The 8,128-nt window shown below is 43.1% G+C and overlaps 1 protein-coding gene across 1 annotated transcript in view; it reads right to left on the reverse strand.

The window, feature by feature from the left end:
- The window catches only part of LOC135396466 (uncharacterized), a 141,140-nt gene extending 136,707 nt beyond the window's left edge, over positions 1-4,433 (reverse strand). The window contains exon 1 of the mRNA XM_064627453.1: positions 4,355-4,433. The gene's annotated coding sequence lies outside the window, so the exon portion shown is untranslated. The remainder of the gene's footprint in view (positions 1-4,354) is intronic.
- Positions 4,434-8,128: the final 3,695 nt, after the last annotated feature.

Raw genomic sequence — 8,128 nt, forward strand, 5'->3', positions numbered from 1 at the left:
GAAAGGCCAACTTCATCAACGTTGCAGAACCCTAAAACTCTGAATACCGTGTAAACAGAGGGTCGGGTATGATAATTGGATAACTGTTTTGTTCTGTAAAAAACAGCTAATATTTCTAAGAATATACGACACAATGTCCCTTCGAGGCCTCCGGTGGTTGCACCCACAATAGGGAAAGGCGTGCATGCTGTGGTGCAGAGCAATAGAATTTCAGTTCAAGGTACTCCCTTGCTCCTGCTGTTGAAAGTAGAGCCTAGATGAAGGCACACGGCACACCCGCAAATTGTTTAAGGCATCTGTGGATACCCCGAAAAAACCTTCCAAGTTCGTGCACGTCACTAGCATGTGGGATGTGTGAGGAATCCGCGTGTTGCTTGTACACAAGCTTACGATTACGATGTTCATTCTTTTAGCGCTTGTCGGTGTTATTTGCAATAGAGTCAAACTATGGGTACATGTTGTTTTTTTGTCGATTGGTGGAAAAATAAATTACTGCTGTTGCTGATGTGCTGCTATTGCAGGTAACACGGATGACAATAACACGTCAGATGAAGAAGAAGGCACTTCGGCAGCAACAACATGCTCAAGCGCGCTTCATGCTATTGACGTCCCCAAGTACTTTATCGTGGAGCGCGAACTGCCTGCTGATTACGTTGCCCACGTCAACGCAGTTCAATGTGGCGTGTGCATCTACAACAGCAACCAAAAACAATCAAAGCTAATAAGCTATTTTCAATAAAATACTGGACTTCCCACTCTGTTTCTTCGCGTTCCTCGAGCTGGATAACATGGAATGCATGACTTTCGTAGGATGGCGCTGACCTAGGTGAGCCCTCCTGTAGCAATCTCCCTCGCGTAATGATTAAGTTAGCTATAACTACCGATATTCTTATATGTAGGTTTCACTGTAATACCCATCTGTCAGTCAGACAATGATGTCACACCTCTCATCCGATGATTTGATCATCATGTCATTGTCACTGTCTCGTGGTTTATACATAATGCATTGCGTTTTCATGAGGCTATCACTGTGTGACAAACCACGGATTACGCGATTCTTAGAAATACAAGAATACTGCGATTGGTGGCTACTGGCAAAAATAGCCTGGCGAGTACATCTGACACCAGCCTTAGTAATAACGTTGGAAAAAATATGGTCTCATTCCAGAGCACGATTACAGAAACCCTTGGGGCCACGAGGAAATCTTAATTGAACAAAATTATTCCGTTAATTTAATGCAAGGATACTGTTCACTGATCATTCGCCCAGTGCCCTAAGGGTGGCTGTTATCGTGCTCGGAAATGAGAGCCAATTTTTTCCAGCGTTATTATTAAGTTGACGGGAAAGTACCTACGAGACTTCAAATGAGCTCCGTGAAGGTGATGTTGCTGCATATGTGGATAGTTCTTCGAATTCCTTTCAGGGAATCATAGTTATATTTTGGTCAGCTATTAAAGTTGCTTTTCTCACAGAGTCAAAAAGAAATAACTGCAAAAAGTGGAGCTACTGTGGAACACCAGAGCAGACAAATGAGCGAATAATGGATGGAAGCGTGGTTCACTATCCTTGACCTGATTGCAATTCTTTTTTTTATTTGTTCGTTTTTTAAAGAAAACCAGTCCCTATAATTCTCCTTTCAAGGCTTCATATAATTATTCTTCATTGTATTTTCAAAAATAAGCAAGAAGTTGGATGCATAATGTAAAACCCCGAGACTAGGGAACACGAAAGGACAGACACAAACACGTGTTCCTTTCGTGTTCCCTAGTCTCGGGGTTTTACATTATGCATCATCTTCACCAGCTCGCTTGCTTCCTAGCCATTTTTTCAAGAAGTTGGAACCCTCCTTTAGTGGCACATGTTACAACATTTCATTATATCTAGGGTTTGTGGTTTTCGGCATTTGCCGAAAAATGCTGGAAAACACCCCCTGGGGACCTATTCTTGTCAAAGTAATTGACCTCGATTACTTTGTGTCTCGCCTGTCATCGGTCATTACGCGAAAAAGGCGTGAAGAACAGAGGTGAATGCCACGCGTCCTCAACCAATAGTCGAGCCCTTGATCCTGCAATCTTTGCGCTTTATCGGAGTGCCCATATCACAGCGAAGCCGCCCTTCCACGTGTTCTCGCCAGAAGCGGAAGATTGTAGGTTGTATCGTGAAAGAGAAATTTGTGCCGACGTGCGATATGTGCTCGTAGAGTGCATAGCCTAACAGCGTGGCGCCACTTGACCCCCAAACGAGTGCCGCCGCCGTGCATGCGCCGTTTCCTCACCATATTGGGCTCACCACTAGCATTGCCGCTATACTCTTGTGTACGGTGATCCGAGGGGAGATGTGCTGAGCCTTAAATATGGACATGTGGGCCCTCGCAGGCCTTTATTCATTTTGTATTGTGTTTGATTGTCCGCAGGCACAGCGCCTGCGATTACCGAACTGCCTCGGAGACATCTGCTTCGCGGTCCTCTGACAAGGTTTAATTCCTGGTTCTGTGCTGTTTTTTCGTTTATTTTTTTCATTTTGGCTATCCCTCCGTGGTTTGTCTGACGTTTGTACTGTCGTTGCCCCTTGTCCACAGCGACAAATCAGGATTGTTTATAAAAAGTGTTGTCGATATGTTGAAATTATGGACCTTTCACTGTTGTGTGCATGAATTTGTTGCGGTTTTGTTTGCTGTTAGTGTTGGAATAATATATTTCATGTTCGGGGGCGTTCTTGGCTGAGCAGAATTGCGACTGCGAGTGAGCTGTTTGCGTGGTTCTGTTTTTTATCTGTTTGTGCAAATATGAAAGATTTATCTCGCAGATATCTTCCCTTTGTCACTTCGCATACCCAGACATGGAAACGCAACACCCCTCAGGAAATAAGTCATGGGAAAAGCCTTATCCCACAGTATGTTCAGCACATGAACAAAGGTGTCGCAATACACAAGCACAATACGAGTAACTTTTCAAGTATTGTGAGTTGCTGTGATTAAATCGGCAAATAAGTTCGAAAACTATATTTACGTCTTGGGATAACAGCAGAGCATATCTGATATCATCACAAACATGCAATGACAGAAGTGACATAATAAAACCACCACGACACTGCATTTCTGCTGCAGTAAGAGGAGCAACATCCTCCAAGCGTGTCGGCGCATGAACGTACCAGGTAGTGGCATCCTCGCCAATAATCGGCGCATCAGCGGCAGCATACGGCAAAACCAAAACTAGTGTCTAGGTGCCACAGGGTGCCAACTGCCAACGTGGCGAAATGCACAATGTTTTGCAATCCATGCAGATGAAGGTTATTCCACACTGAATAATACCACATCACATTAATTGTAATACATGTTTACCCCTATACGCCACCCTTTTCCCTTATCGTTTATTTCAGTATAGCACATAGTGCCCCATGTCGTAGGAAAGCGCAAGCTTCCTACTGTTCATGCGCTGGAGAGACCAGTGGACAACGGCTGGCATGGATACCGGCTAGGGATAAGTGAGGGCGAAGCCTATGGGTGGAGCGTGTTCTGGTAACTCTGCCCAATAGTTCGTGACATAAAGTAATCGAGCTTGATTACTTTGGACGAGAATAGGGCACCTGAATGATTTTGTTTTCAAATTCTGAATATTCCAAAGAAGTCTGAATATGCAGTACCATGTCAGCTGCGATCCTCTGAATGGCAAAGAGAAATCCATGTTGGAATGCCCCACTTGTGGACCGTAGGGCGAGCCTGGCATTAGAGAGTTTTAGCGCATCGTACACTGTCGCCTTTGCGTATGTAAGGGGTGACGTTGGGGGTCCCACGCACGCGAAAAACATAATGGGAGCTTCACGCAGTGCGCAGAACCACCACGCTATTCCTTACGTACGCTCAGATGATAGCATACGATGCACTAATACTCACTATTATCTTCGGACAGTGCCCTTGTTTTGTTGTGCTTCAGCACTTCTGGAAGGATCACCTGGTTGTGAGGTCTGTTATCGCCAGGGAGTGTTATGAATTTCCAAACAGTTCCAAAAGCCGACCACTGGCTCCCTAGCCTACTAGCTCGAATTTATTCTCTTTGAACTCTCCTGGCTTCACCACTTCAATAATGACTTAGACTCACCCTTGTTTTCATTTCTCAGGCCCGTTAAAACAAGGTCAAGCCAGCAAGACCTTCGTGGGCAACTGAGTAGGTGCCCACATTCGGGCATTTATTTTCGGCGCAAAATATAGCTGCTGAAAAAATCTGATTTTTACTGAATCATATAAATGCCAATAAACAACCCCCCCATATTAGTTTGAAAGAAAATGCTGAAACCCACAAACCCTAATGATATCCAAGGTGAATTTTACAAGCAATATGGCTAGACAGAGCTCACTGTTTTCTGATGATGAATCCTTGTATTTCTCAATTTACTTGAGCGTGGGGTCTCTGTCTTGCTCCTTGAGGTTCTGTTCTTGTACTGGCCAATCCTCACTAAGACGGGATGACGCCAAAATGAATCATTTAAAAATAAAGCATGTAAAAATCCACTTTTCAAAAATAAACTGTGTCAATATCCACGGTGGCAAAATCAACTCGTAGCAATACACTTCACGAAATCAACTCCTTAAAATAAATCCTCTATGATTAGTGGACAGCCAAAGCTCCCTACGTCAGCCTCGAAAAATGGTACGACTCTCGTACTTGGGAGGGCCCCCATATTCCCGCTTGCAAAGCTCCTGATCTCAAAACAGAAAAAATGCCAAGGCAATATGCTGCGTTTAAAAATCTTATATCAATAATTAGGCACTCAGCTTCAAGAGTGTTCGATGTCTGTGAAAGTCGTTTTTGGAAATGAGTCGCGTATTAGCGTCCGCTAGGCTTAGCAGAGAGGACATGTTGGGACAGCATGATTGTTAGTTTATTATCAAGTTAGTCCAATTTAGGTGTTTGCATTTCTCGTCAGGTTAGTCTAAGGGGTGTATCATATTTGAAACCGATAAAAACAAACGCTCGAGAATAATCGCGTAATTATGCACCGTTCAAGATAAAACATCTAGAATATACGCTTATAAATCCGCTATTAAAAATAAACCGTGCAACTATCCATCTTTAGTAATAAATTCTCAATAACCTATGCCTAACAATATATCGTTAGAAATGAACTGTTCAGAATCTACCCTATTTGATTGGTCGCTGTAGTCACGTGGTATGGTTTCAAACGAGGTGTCGTCGTCCACTCGGAAAAATAGGTCTCAACTAGCCGACTTCCATTCGACGTGGCTGAACCCAGCTGAACCTTGTGAGAGCGCTGCAACCGCGGCAAAAAATAGCTCCAAGTGTTTGGCGATGCTGATGTTATGTGCCACTTGTGCTAATTTTTTTTTTCCTGCTTTTTGGTGCAAAATATGCTTGGTTCATAGCATTCTTACCATGAAGCAACCACACATACACAATGTTATGTTGTCGCCATATAAGAAAGCTGTTATTTGTGTGTGTCAATAAAGGTCCTGTATCATTCTGTCGTCATGCTAGATTTCTTTGAAACAGTTTCTTTCTAATGGTGGAGTCTTAACTGGTGGTTTTTAAGTGGGGGATTGTAACTGGTTTATTTTTGTACATTCATTTTTAACCGTGTATTTTTTAAATTTTTTATTCTCGAGTAGTTTATTCTTTTTGGTGGATTTCGGGTACTCCTAGTCTTTGAGTCTAAGTTCCCTGTTGGCATTTTCCGGCGCGAGACTGTACATTTTCAATCATTATGCATCATCAATAATTCGTGCATAATCAGTTCATTCGCAACGCTACTTTCACAAATATCAAAAACTGAGTTGTATATATATATACATATATATATTTTAGTTATATCGGATTTTTGAACACGGGATATCATCTTGCGAAGCAATCGAGCATTTTCTTTGTTGCGAGACCGTGAATTTCGAGATCGGGCCTTTGTTTTTCCTGTATTCATACGCGCGTTGTCTTCTGCACTTTTAAGCTGGATATTTCAATTTTCCCAGCTCTTATCAGAAAACACATCATTATTAATGATAGAAATATTCATAAAAACGTTGGAATTGTGCGTTGGATTGAAAACAACGTTGTGTAGCCCTTAAATTAACGTACGGTCCATGGTGAACCTCGATATTCCCAGTTACGAAATCCCCTATATGGAAATTCCCGTTCTCGAAACAAGGAAAATCAAGGAGAATGCTTGATTGCTTCGTAACATGGTATGCCGTGTTTAAAAACATGATCTCACTATTTAAGCATGCAAATTCACGGGTTTTCTATATCTGTCCAAGTCGTTTTAGCGAACGGAAGCACCACGTTGGTTAGTTTATTATTAGGTCAGTTCAAGTTCGATGTTTGCATTTTGATGTTTTTCTAAGTTCGCTGTTGGCAGTTTCCCGCGCGCAGCTGCGCATTTTATAGTCAAATAACGTTTATTTCCAGTAGTTTATTTTGCAGCGGGGATTTTGAGGGCGTAGATTTTTCAGCGATTTATTTAAGAAAGTGGACTTTCACGAGTGTATTTTACATTTATAATACCTCGAAGTGAAGAGTAAATGCTTCTTCTAATTAAGAGTCCAAGCTACTTTGCCATTACTAGGGATGGCTAGGTAATAGGCACTCATAGTTTTCGTTTACTTACCGCCATAGAAGAGATGGACGGAAGAAGAAAGAAGGAAAGAATAGTGCCGATGTCGTTGCATGGCGCAAAGTGTAAAAAGGGATGATATATCAGAACAATAAAATCGTCGTGTATGACAGGTATTTTGAAGAATGTAATTCCCGACATGATTGAACTCGTGTTAAAAGCGTAATGACCACGGTGGTTAACGTCGTCTGCTATTGAAGTAAGGCAGTCATCGAAAAACCTGACAGCGGCGCGGGATTTGAACCACGCATATCTTGATCACCGGTCGACCACGGTGGCATCTACTTTCCGACGACTCGCTGTCCGATTGTATGTTCCAGCCTTAGAACAATTATCTTTTCATCGTCTGCTATGACCTAGCTATGACCGTCCGTGCCCTACGTCAAAACCAGTCAAAACTGACTGTGCGCATCGCGAAGACGCAAGTGGTGGTAGTTACATTTCAGGCTGAAGAACTTGGATATTACCTTAGTTACATTTTTCATACGGTAACTTAACTCGTAACGAGTTCTCTTTGACGGGTAACTTCTCTATATCTATGCTAATTAGTGTATCACCACATGTGAGAGGTAATATCAGGTTCCGGCGACGTCTTGCTCCTCGTTCCTACATCTTACTCCCTCGACAGAGAACCATGCAGTTCACAGCAGATCATCCTTTACGGTACTGAAAAGTGCTGGGAAATGACGCACAGCGTACCCTTAAACTTCATTGCAAAAGGCTATCGCTAATTTCTCAAGAAAAAACGAAGAAACCGGTCATGTGGTAGATAGGAGTATCTCAGAGTCCCATTCGCAGGCCAGCACGCTCCCCTTTGAAAAGAGGGCGGGAGGCCGGTCCTGTGTTCCCTTCCTCCATGCTCTGGACCACACGTCAGCCTCTTTCCCTTCGTCGCTAGAGGTCTGCGTTGCTTGTGGATGTCACTGTGAACTATTCAAATTTACGCCGCCTTCACACTGCGGTGCTGAACGAAAGGAAGCCGCCGAGGCAATAATGCAAAATGTAGCTGTCGTGTAGCACATCTTTTTTTACACCTCGAGTTACAAAAATGTACAGGGATGTCGTGAACCTTTTGGAGGTGAAGCTGTAGGAGGTACATGGACTAACCAGTTCTTAGTTTATTAATTTGTCTGTTCTATAAATTCGGCAAGATTCCGAGCGATGCAGGGAGCTTATGCGCGGCAGCCGAGAGGAAAGGTATAGGCGTTTTTACCGTCTCGCGAACCGGTTACCGCATCATATTTGTTCGGTTCAGTTCCGGTTCGTTCAAGGAGAGAGAAAAAAATGGTTACGGTTCGGTTTGGGTTCGGTTCGGCAAAAAATGACGTTTCTTTACGGTTTTCGGTTACGGTTCAGTTCCGGTTCCGACCCCTGCTCTAAAGCAACAGTATTGTGACAACGATACTCTTGGAGGACATCAAACATAATTTGTCTGTAAGCAGATTTGGTCGTGAAAAGTGTGCTGCAGAAACGTCATCATCAATACATCAGTAGTTCGTGCTATATGTC

Source organism: Ornithodoros turicata, chromosome 6 (genome assembly GCF_037126465.1).
Source record: "Ornithodoros turicata isolate Travis chromosome 6, ASM3712646v1, whole genome shotgun sequence".
In the NCBI taxonomy this organism is placed as follows: domain Eukaryota; kingdom Metazoa; phylum Arthropoda; class Arachnida; order Ixodida; family Argasidae; genus Ornithodoros; species Ornithodoros turicata.